The sequence below is a fragment of the Desmodus rotundus genome, chromosome X (assembly GCF_022682495.2).
Source record: "Desmodus rotundus isolate HL8 chromosome X, HLdesRot8A.1, whole genome shotgun sequence".
NCBI classification, from domain to species: domain Eukaryota; kingdom Metazoa; phylum Chordata; class Mammalia; order Chiroptera; family Phyllostomidae; genus Desmodus; species Desmodus rotundus.
In genome coordinates, this window is record NC_071400.1 from 6,142,765 (window position 1) to 6,155,116 (window position 12,352).

General features: G+C 39.0%; 1 protein-coding gene across 1 annotated transcript in view; it reads right to left on the minus strand.

Annotated features, from left to right (window-relative positions):
• OPHN1 (oligophrenin 1) overlaps positions 1-8,898 on the minus strand; it is a 268,416-nt gene extending 259,518 nt beyond the window's left edge. Inside the window, exon 1 of the mRNA XM_045191252.3 lies at positions 8,775-8,898. The gene's annotated coding sequence lies outside the window, so the exon portion shown is untranslated. The remainder of the gene's footprint in view (positions 1-8,774) is intronic.
• Between the last annotated feature and the right edge of the window lie 3,454 nt (positions 8,899-12,352).

Consider the following 12,352-nt stretch of genomic DNA (forward strand, 5'->3'; position numbering starts at 1 on the left):
GAGAGAAGGGAGGGCCAAGGTGCCCTTCTGGTACTGGCTGCTGGTCAGGTAACTTTGTTATTATTTTTTTTGGCCAAGTAACCTTAATTCAAAATAACCATATGCCACTTCAGGATATTTTTGAGGTGGCCAGTCTTGGACCTGACATTTCCCTCCTCTGAAAATTTCCTGGATATTTCACATATTAAAAGCAGGACTGGCAGCTGTAGAGACAAAACAAAACAAAACAAAACAAAACAAAAACAGTATGAACACTGAGTGGTAAGAGATCTGCAAAGAGAGAAAAGAACAGATTAGAATGAGGGTGAACGAAGAGAACAACCCCATTAAAGCAGTCCCCCATTCCTGGGAACATGTTGGTCCAATACAATGTCTTTCCTTCATTAATCTGACGGAAATTTTTAATCTTTTCTTTTGAGCTAGATTACTATTTGTCCAGTTTGGCTTATATAGTAGCAACATTTTCCACTGATAATTGCATAAGGTCCTCCTTACCGAGCACGTCAGGGTATCTAAGGCATGACAATTTTGCTTTGTTTTTAATTTTTATTGACTTTATTGGGGTATCATTGGTTAAAAAATTATATAGGTTTCAGGTGTACAATTCTATAACACATTATCTGTACATTGTGTTGTGTGTTCACCACCACAAATCAGGTCTCCTTCCATCACCATTTATCCCTGTCTTCACCCTCTCCTAACTCCCCCCACCCCCCTTTCCCTCCGGTACGATGATTTTGAAGTACAACTGAGGCTAAGCTCTTACCTTCTGAGCAATCCCAGAGTTTACACAATGGTGTTGAACTCTTGTTCCATGACCAGAGAGAGCTTTCAGATTGCCTTCTCTAATTCAGAAACTGAAGCTGAGGAATAAGACTCTCAACACGGAAAAGAACTTGGAGCTGTCACACACAAACGGATTTTCTCTGATTTCTCTACTGGCATGTTTATGTCGCGTAGCTTTATGAACAAGGGACCTGCAATAGGTGATCTGACTGACATTTGGGGACAAGTGTTTAGTGAGAAAAGGAGCCAGGTGTCTGAGTCCATGTCACATTCTGACCTTTGAGATGGGAAAACGTTATTAGAGGTTACTCATCACATAAAATAAAAAGACCAGTGTGGTTTACAGACAAGGTTCAGGTGGAATCATGGAATCTGTAATTCCTAGGATCTGAAGTATTTCATGATTTATGTCAGTGTTTATACATCCTGTCGATCTGTGAGTTCAGAACAGATTGCAAAAAAGATGTATAGAAGGCCTGCGGTCTGGTTTTGACAGCCATAAGCATTGGTTCTGTCGCCCAGCCGAGTAGGTCCAGATTTTTGGCCCATCTACATAGAGTCTGTGGTACTGGGCAGTTTAATCAGGGGAGCAGCTTCAATACCCCCAGTTGCAGAAGGGTGGCTTGTAAGCCATCCAAAACATCTGGTGATTTGGCAGACATTTGTGTCGAAAGGGGTAATGCTGGTGCCACTTACAATTTCCTTGGCAAGTTTGAAAAGGCCACCTGCAGAAGCAAACCACAGAGTTTGTCACCCAGGAAAAGTCTAGTATCCTGTTTTTAATGTAAAGGGAAACATTCTCATTTATTGTCTTTGTTTTAAAGATTTTATTTATTTATTTATTTTTAGAGAGAGGGGAAGGGAGGGAGAAAGAGAGGGAGAGAAACATCAATGTGTGGTTGCCTCTCGCGCACCCCCAACTAGGGATCTGGCCCACAACCCAGGCATGTGCCCTGACTGGGAATCAAACCGGCAACTCTGGGTGACTCTAGTTCACAGGCCGGTGCTCAATCCACTGAGTCACATGGGCGAGGGCTCATTTAATGTCTATCTGGTAAGAGACAGTCCTTTAGCCTCTATAGAGTTTTTACTCTGCCCAAGTGACTCAGAAGAAGAAGAGGCACAGTAATGTCCCTCTGGTCATAGGCATCACACTTTGTCATTCACCCACCTTCTGTACTTAGTCCACTGGGTGTTGACAGTGGCCGGAACAAACAGTAGTTCAGGCTTTTTTGCACTAGTCAGATGTTGACATAACCAACAATTAGATCGATTAGCGAACGTGGCCAGCCTTTGGTAAACTAGCATAAGAGTGTCAATTTGTGCCTGGCCTGTTGAAAAAGATGGCAAGATACAAGTTGAAAAGAGTCCATGGTGGAAACCTAAACAGGGAAGATAGGATAGATGGAGACAAGCATTCTCCAGTTAGCCTCCTAATAAATGATTAATAAATGTAGAAAAAAGTGTTCAAGACTCTTCTCCAAGGAGGACATACAGAGGGTCCAGAGACATATGAAAAGATGCTCAGTATCGGTAGCTATCAGAGAGATGCAAATTAAAACCACAATGAGATACCACTTCACACCAGTCAGAATAGCCATCATAACCAAAGCAACAAACAAGTGTTGGAGAGGTTGCAGAGAAAAGGGAACCCTAGTGCACTGTTGGTGGGAATGCAGACTGGTGCAGCCACTGTGGAAAACAGTATGGAATTTCCTTAGAAAACTAAAAATGGAACTGCGTTTTGACCCAGCAATTCCACTGCTGGGATTAGATCCTAAGAATCCTGAAACACCAATCCAAAAGAACTTGTGCACCCCAATGTTCATGGCAGTGCAATTTACAATAGCCAAGTGCTGGAAGCAACCGAGGTGCCCATCAGCAAACGAGTGGATCCAAAAACTATGGTACATTTACACAATGGAATACTACACAGCAGAAAGAAAGGAGCTCCCACCCTTCGCAACAGTATGGATAGAACTGGAAAGCATTATGCTAAGCTAAAAAAGCCAAGTGGTGAAAGACAAATACCATAAGATCTCACCTTTAACAGGAACCTAATCAACAAAACAAACAAACAAGCAAAATATAACCAAATACACTGAAATTGAGAACAGGCTGACAGTGACCAGAGGGGAGAGGGGAGGGAATTTCAGGGGAAAAGGGTGAAGGGTTTGCAGGAACAATTATAAAGGACACATGAACAATAATGGGGAGGGGGTGTGGAAACAGGGGAGGGAGGTAGAGAGGGCTGAGGTGTTGGGCTAGGGTGGGGGGAAAAGGCAGAAAACTGTACTTGAACAACAATAAAAGAATTTTTAAAAAAATAATAAAAATAAAAATAAAAAAGTGTTCATTAATTACATATACGTTTTTTTAAGGGAAGGGTAATACATGAAAAATAAGTTTTTTGATCTGTGATCTTGGGAAAAGTTGTCCACATCATGGTGCCATCTGTTTGGGGGCTCTGGAAATCCTAGTTTAAGGTCCCCTGTACAGACTCTTTCCCAGCTGTCTTGAGAGAGAAGGCCTAGGTTTATTTTGGCATGCCTTGCATAGATCCAGGGGAAATTTATTTTTATTTTGATGGGCATGTAGGTTGTTAGTAGTACCTCATAAGATCCTCCCCAGCGACATGACAGCATGTGTTTTCTTCTAAAGACCTTGATGTATCCCTGGCTGGTGTGACTCAGTGGATTGAGCACCGGCTTGTGAAGCAAAGGGTCACTGGTTCGATTCCCAGTCAGGGCACATGCCTGGGTTGTGGGCCAGGTCCCCAGTAAGGGGTATATGAGAGGCAACCACACATTCATATTTCTATCCCTCTCTTTCTCTTTCCTTTCCCCTCTCTAAAAATAAATGAATAAAATCTTTATTAAAAAAGACCTTGATGTACATCCAGTCTCATGATTGAAAAGGAAGGCAAGTCAGTTGGTGGAGACCATGGTTCTTTTACCTGTTGGCAATATACTTCAAGTATACTAGTTAGTTCTTGTATATAGCTGGTCATAGCATCAAATTGTTCACTTAAATTCCCATAAAGTTCACTTAATCGAGGAATGGGAGGTTTAGGGATGCCCATAAGCCTTAGTTGTCCAAAATACTACTTTGAAAGGGGTTAATCCATGTCTCTGACTTTGAACTTTTTTGGATCTTTATAAGGGGCAAGGGCAAAGTTTCTGGCCATTTAAGTTCGGTTTCTTTTCTTTTTTTAAAAAAAAATTTATTTACTTACTTTTAGAGATCTTTAGAGAGAGGGGAAGGGAGGGAGGAAGAATAGGATAGAAACATCAATGTGTGGTTGCTTCTCACACACCCCCAACTGGGGACCTGGCCTGCAAACCAGGCATACGCCCTGACTGGGAATCGAACCTGCTACCCTTTGGTTCACAGGCCAGTACTGAGTCCACTGAGCCACACCAGCCAGGGTTAGATTCAGTTTCTTAACGGATGTTTCCTGAAGTTCTTTTTATTTCCTAAAGTCTAGATTTTTAATTTCTGTTTGCCCTGGTGATTAAGGATAATATGGGGTATGAAACTTTAATGTCTATCCCAGTTTTTGCAAGTAGATGGTTAATTTCTCCTGTGAAATGAATTCCTTGGTCTGATTTAATCCATAAATGAATGCCAAAATATGTAATAATCCCAGTTATTAGTTTCACTACCACTGTTGTGCCATTAGCAGGTCCAGTCAGGTACCATTCAGACCACCCACTAAACATGCAGACAATGACCAAACAGTGAGAATGAATAACTGGGGTAAAGTCTATGAAATCCATCTGGATCGTGGCAAAGTGCATTGTGGTCCTAGGAGGACTTCCTGGGGTATATTGATTTCTTCCACAAGTTTGTGACATTTACAAGTAGTGTACTGGGAATTAATTGGACCAGGAATTTTGTGGATGCCAAGGCAAAACCAATTGTCTTTTGGTTCCTTAACTACCCCCCGTCTGCACATATGTCCCATTTGGTGGGTATAAGTATAAACTGGAAAAGTCAAAAGAAAAGGAGCTCTCGGATATCCGTTTGGCCCAATATATAAGCCATCTACTAAGTGTTTGCCACCCTTTTATATCCATTTTTCTTTTTTAGACTGTGGGGCATGTACCTGTTTCTTAATAATATCACTGAGGGATAAAAGCAGGTTTAAAAATTGAGTAGAGAAAGGAGAAGGGAGGTCCATTTTGAGCTGCATATTTAGCAGCTTTGTCAGCCCTGTAATTTCCTAAAGACAGAGTACCAGTTCCCTTAGTGTGGGCTGAGGAAGAATGGTAATTTCAGAAGTGAGGTAAACGGCTTATAACAGAACAGCAATTATATGTCCATTAGCAAGAGCTCCTGCAGAAGTTAAGAATCCATGGGATTTCCAAATTGTGCCAAAAGCATGACAGACTCCTAAAGCACATTTAGATAGCAGCAGTTTTACAAACCCAGTTTTTCCCTAGAGTTCTGTAAATTATATCCAGTTTAGTATTATGATCTTAAAGTTGTCAGGAATTTGTGTTCAGAGTTCTTTTTATGAGTCTTATTGAAGATGAAGCACTTTTGTAAAAAAGCATCAGAGTGAAACAATAACTTCCTATAAATGATGACAGACTGAAAATGCTACGGTTAAAGATTTGATGAGAATGCAACTGACAAGGAAATTTAGTTATTTCTGTAATACATATGTTAAGATAGTGACTAAAATTATGACTCATAATGTTACACCAAGACATATCAGAATTTTAGGAATTATATATAATTTTAGAACATTTACATACTTATTAGACATAACATAAAGAAGGCTTAGCATTATTTCTCATTTGACAATGCTCCCATGTAGTTTAATATATCAAAGAAACTGAATTAGCTTAACATTTCTCTTTTAAGGAGAGAGAATAAATCTTTGATGTGCTCTAGGGGCCCTCTGATAAACCCCAAAGTTATTTTTAGGTCAATGTGACTTAATTTAGAAACTGATTTTGGGAAGTTTCTCAAAAATATTAAAAGGTTTTAGAACATTTGGTCACATGGGATCATAGCTTACTAAGAAACAATACATAGATAACCATTTAATCATAGCGACAAAGCCTTCACAGACAATTACAGGAAGTTACACAGTTGTAGGTAAAAGTTAGTGCTCTTGATGTTAGGAAGACTCAATTTTAAGCAATGAAAGACTGGATGAAGACAGTGTGAAGCAGTTAGTAAGACACGAAAGCTTTGCTTTGTAGGCAGAAAACTCATAATATTTTATCAGGATCAGACTAATAGTACAAGAAAATTTTGTTCCTTTAGCAGATGAAAGCAAATTAAGTTTTGGTTTTATATAAGTACATTATTAATATTAAAGTTTTTTTTAAAAAAACTCTATAACAGCCTTGGCTGGGGTGATTCAGTGGATTGACTGTGGGCCTGAGAACCAAAGGATCACTGGTTCAGTTCCCAGTCAGGGCACATGCCTGGGTTGTGGGCCAGGCCCCCAGTTGGAGGTGCACAAGAGGCAACTACACATTAATGTTTCTCTCCCTTCCCCTCTCTCTAAAAATAAATAACGTCTTTTTTGATTATTTATTTATTTTTTAAAAAATATTTTATTTATTTATTTCTTAGAGAGAGGGAAAGGGAGGGAGAAAGAGAGGAAGAGAAACATCAATGTGTGGTTGCCTCTCACGTGCCTCCCACTGGGGATATGGCCTGCAACCCAGGCATGTGCCCTGACTGGCAATTGAACTGGTGACCCTTTGGTTTGAGACCCGCACTCAATCCACTGAGCCACACCAGCCAGGGCGACAACAACTTTTTTTTAAAAGCTGAAAATATCCATCAGGGACATTTATTTTAAGAAACCTAAAAACGTTTCCAGTTTAATCATACATAAAATTTATTTTCCAAGATTCCTTTTTACAAATTTCTGGGTCCACTTTAGTTTGTCTCTTGTTCTTTACCCATTCAGAAATAACCGACTTCATTTAGGACAAAATCATTTTCACTTTACTCAGCAAATTGCATGTTTATAATTCCAATCCTTTCTTAGCCTAAAAATACATCTTATCATTTTAGTAGCTTTAATGACCTATATTAGAATTTTCAACCCTTAGAAATCTTTAATTTCTAGTGAAAACTAAGAGGTAAACAATCAGGAACTGTTCTTTACTGATAAATCTATTAATATGTGCCACAGTTTTTAGAAATACAGTTCGCCCTTAAGCAACATGATGGTTAGGGGCACCAAACCCCTCCCCTGTGCTATCAGAAATACACATATAATTTTTGACTCCCCCCAAACTTAAATACAATCATCCCTTGGTATCTGCAGGGGATTGCTTCCGAGATCCTTCACAGATGCCAAAATCCGTGGATGCTCAAGTCCCTTATATAAAATGCTGTAGAGCAATCCACATAGTCGGCTCTCTAGATGTGAAGATTCCTAACACAAATCAAAAATACCCATGGTTGCTTGAATCCACAGATGCAAAACCCAAGGATACAAAGGGCTGACTGTACATTTATTGAAAAAAATCTACTTCTAAGTAGACCCACACATTTCAAAACCATGTTGTTCGAGGGTCAGCTGTGTATGCTTCTCCATACTTATATTATTTATGAATATTTTATGGGATATTAGGCAAAGTCAATGATTATCCCAAGCTATTTTCTTTTTTTATATAAATATGATTTCTTTAAAAAATTTTATTTATTAATCTGACAGAGAGAGAGGGGAAGAGAGAGACACTGATTTGTTGTTCCACTTGTTCATGCACTCATTGGTTGATTCTTGTATGTGCCCTGACCAGGGATTGAGCCTGTAACCTTGGTGTATTGGATGATGCTCTAACCAGCTGATCTACCCAGCCATGGCCCAAGCTATTTCCTCTGCTGACAAGTGAACTTGACTTTTAGTACACCTAAGTAGAATAAAAATATTATATTAAATGTGGATAACTCTAAATACATGCATTAAAAAATAAACCAAGTTAAATTAGCTTTACCAAATATTTTTCTAGATCACATGAATTTGAAAAACATCAGGGTTAGTTTTTATTCTTTCTTAATTTATATAAACACTTAATTCCTTTAAGCCAATTAAATAGAGCTCTTTACAAACCACTTTTAGAAATATCCTCTGGAGGCAGAAAATATCATAGTTCTATAGTCCCACAAATATACACACATACATAGACATACATATAAACAGACACACATACAAGTATTTAGACAGATGCAACCAGAGACCTGATAGTTCATTTTAAAATTTTAGCCAGGAAACAGGTACAATAATGCAAACCTCATTAATTTATAGATAACAGTTGGAATAAATTTATCTGCTCAAATGGTTAATTAAGGCTTTTTATTATTCGTGGAGGAGACTTTGAAGATTTGTATTGGTCCTTGACAAACAAGGGAACTGGGAAGATATTAAGGAAAATGGGCTAGATCATGGGGAATGAAGCCTTTCTAGCAATTTTTACTTTTTTGAAAGACCGTTTTCCTTTCCTTTATTTTCTGTGGGCTCAGGTTTCTCCTGGTTGAGTTCATTGGGCTCAGTCTCAAGCAGTAGACTGGGATGTTATCTCCTGAGGTGTGTACATTTTAAAGACATGGTAAAATTTATGACTTCAAGGGAGAGAAGAAATGTGAGGGTTTTTTTCCCTTCTAGGAGTTTAAGGTAATTGCTGTTTCAAAATTCCTTCTTTTACATACAAAATAATTATACTTCTAATGTCCTGAATTTTATAATATCTGCAAATGTCTGAAGTTAAATAGGAAGGCGTCTGAGTGCACTTTGATTTTTGTTTTAATTTCTGTCCTTCCATTTTATTAGGGAGTCTTAATGGATAGTCATTTTAACAATATGAGAACTCTCTAAATTTCTTTTCACAATTTAGAAGTTTCTCTAATTAATCTCAATAGTGACTTAAGCCAATAAGCCTTTTATGGCTTCACCAAAGCACAAGATCTAGAAAATTTACTCCTGGAGTTAGCCAAGAAAGATCGTGTTTTACCTCTTTTGAACAGAAGTGAATTTTAGATTCTCTAAGCTTACATCCACAGCTTATTTGGCCGTCTGCCAGGTATATGCATCTTCCAGATGGAGGAAAAAGTAGACAGAAGAAATCAATGACCATCTCTGCAAAGAAAAGAATCAATAGAAACAAGAGTATTCAAACCAAGTTTTTATCAAAGTTGCTATGTCCAAGGAACTAGTTCCACAAATATTTTCTCCTGCTAATCTAAATTTATTTTTTAAAGATTTTATTTATTTTTAGAGAGAGGGGAAGGGAGGAAGAGAGGGAGAGAAACATCAATGTGTGGTCGTCTCTCGCACGCCCCCTACTGGGGACCTGGCCCGCAACCCAGGCATGTGCCCGGACTGTGAATCAAGCAAGCGACCCTTTGGTTCGCAGGCCAACACTCAGTCCACTAAGCCACACTATCCAGGGCTTGCTAAATTTAGAAAGAGAAAAAAAATATCATTTTCTTTTTCAGGGCACCCACAGCTAGAGGTTTTAGGAGGCTGACAAGGTAAGAAAAGCTTACCTGTTTGCTGGTTCTGTTGTCAGACACCCAGGACCTCTTAGCTGCAATTGTCTCAGGAAAAACATCCAAAAGGGATGCTCTCTTAGCCAGCATGCAAAACCACCAGGGAGGCAGAAAATTCCTTCCCACCCCAACCCTTCTTCAGTTCTTACGCCTGGACTAGCAATAAAATAATAAAATTAACACAAGACTAGATAAACAGGAGAAAAACCAATTTAATACCTGTGCGCCAAAGAATCACAATACAATGCTCAGATCATAACATGAGGCCCAGAGACATGATAGAACCAGGCACCTCGTTACACTTTTTAGACAACAGAACAACACATGTGTGAGAAATTGACAGGACAAAGAAAGTTCGTGCTCATTGGAAAGCAATCAAAGCAAGGTTTGGGGATTCAGTAATGAGACATTTAAACAAACTAATACATTTAAAAAGAGGAAGTAAGAGTTGATCATAGAGACTTTTTGGCTCTGAGTTGTTTATCTCTAGCAATAGGGGAGTCTTCCAGCTTGGGATAGGACACCTTTCCTAGGGGACATTTATTTCCTGCATTCAACGAGAGAAGGGAGGGCCAAGGTGCCCTTCTAGTACTGGCTGCTGGTCAGGTAACTTTAATTCAAAATAATCAATATGCCACTGTGGGTTATATTGAGCCAGCTAGTATTGGGCCCCAACGTACCGCTCTATTCCTATTTTATTAATGTACTTATTTTCAGGAATGGAGTTGAATTTTTCAGAATTTTTTTTCTTGGACCTATTAAAACAATCAGTTATCATCACTACATTTCCTGCTTCTGAACAAGGAGGAAACTGTGTATTTCTGGGTAAAACTCTACTTGATTACTGGGTGTTATTATTTTGCCAGATTCGATTTGCTAACAGTTTAATATGTTTGTACCTATATTAGTGAGACTGATATATAGTTTTATTTCATTTTTTAGCATCAATGTGTGGTTGCCTCTCACGCAGCCCCCACTGGGGACCTGGCCCGCAACCCAGGTATGTGCCCTGACTAGGAATTGAACCAGCAACCCTTTGGTTCGCAGACCCGCACTCAATCCACTGAACCACACCAGCCAGAGCTATAGTTTTATTTTTTAGGACTGTGTTTGTCAGGTTTGATGCCATGTTTACACTGGTCCCTAGAATTACAAATTTTCCTTTTTCCTCTCTTTGTAAAAATTTATATAGTGTAGAAAGTATCTGCTCCTTGAAGACATGAATGAAAAGCCTGTGAAACCATCCAGCCCTTTGGGAGTGGGGAGGGAAGATAGATCTTCGGCAACTTTTTTTTTAAGTAACACATGTACGGTAACAATTTCAAACTGCTAAAGGGTCATACACTGAATAGTTCTCCCTTAAAAGTCAATAAATAGTCCCTCAGACGCAAGCACTGTTATCATTTCTTGTGTTGCCATTAGGAAATTGTCTGAAATATTCAAGCATACAAATATATACGGGGTGAGCAAAAGCAGGTTTAGAGTTGTTTGTATGAAAAAAAATATAAGAATAAACTCTTGTGTTTCACACACTCGTCACTGTAAACGTACTTTTTCCCTCCCTTGTCTATTCCCTTCCCCTAGATGGTAGCATACCATACAAACTGTTTTGTACCTTGCTTTTTATATATTTATTTTCTTCAAAAATTGTGACCTAATTAAATTCCCTACTTCATTTTTTAGTTACTTTTGATCATTTTTCCAGGAAACTGCCTGTTTTTTCAGTAATTTAATTTTCAAAATGTTTAGTTTGTATAGAGTTGTATATCCTGTACTTTAGAACTAGTAAAGTGCTTTATACATATTGGCCTAAATGTTAATCCCACTTCCACCACTTACAAAGTTTCTAAGTAATTCTGGGTAAATCATGAGAGTGATGCTGTACCACGAACACCCATAGCCTGACAGAGGGCAATGACTGTTAAGTGTATTGAAGAATACTGAATTAGTCTGGCAATTCTGTGACATCTATTTGCAATGAAAAATATAAAACCATTCCTATTTTAGGAGCTCGTCCTAATGCCACCACCTTCCATGCAGAGTTTCCTTCTTCATAGCATGTTACCTCACACACAACCTGTACCCTATTAGCTAACAAACCAGCACTTTTAGTCTGAAACAATGCCTAGGTAACCTGAGCACTGCCTGCCTCCACTGTTGTTTTATGGCCTGTCCTGCTCTTCAACCAGCATCAAAGCCATCTAGATGAATGGAAAAGGGGCCAAGAGATGAGGTTAGGTGGCAGAAGTTGGGGCTTGAGGTTAGGGTGAGATAACTAATTTTGTGGGTTGCCAAGGACATGGAAGAGGTTATCAATGGCCTTAGGGAAGTGGGAAGTGACTTGGTAATCCGATAATAAACGCTGGAAATGGGGGGGGGGGTCGTTCAGGGTTGGCGGTGTTGTGGTAGAGTGGGTATGGGAGGCTGAGGCAGGGACACTTACATAATATTCTATTGTAATTTTAAAAGGCTTCATACCTCCTGGTCTAAATTTTAGTATCACTCTCGTCAGTATTTGCACAAGTACTGAACATGTTCTTGGTCTGAAGAATTTTAAGAATATTTAAACAAAACAACACACACACACACACAATTCCATTAGCTCATTAACTCCGCGTTCCACATTCCAGATTCTTTCTCCTTAGGGTTACTACTTAGATGTTTACCTGGATTGCTAATTCAAAAATGTAAAGTACTTTATCTCCCACCTATCTGCTATCCTGTTGTTTGTTTGTTTTTTTATGCTGAAAACTGGTATTCACATCCCCAAAAGGCACTAGATATCCTGAATTCTGTTTAGTCAACACTGGATGTATTGCCTGACCTCATTTTAGCCTGGGGTTGAGGTGAACTGGAGTCAGAAACACCTAAGAGAACCCCGTGATCAGGTTGGGACATGCAGGATTTGAAAAAGTTATTCTTATAATAATCACCCTCTTTTAGATCTTGAACATTTTTAGTACTCGCCCCAAATCGCTTAGCAAGTTTGTAAGTTGTGGTGGGATTAACATTTTACCTAATGTCTATAGAGAAGCTCTCA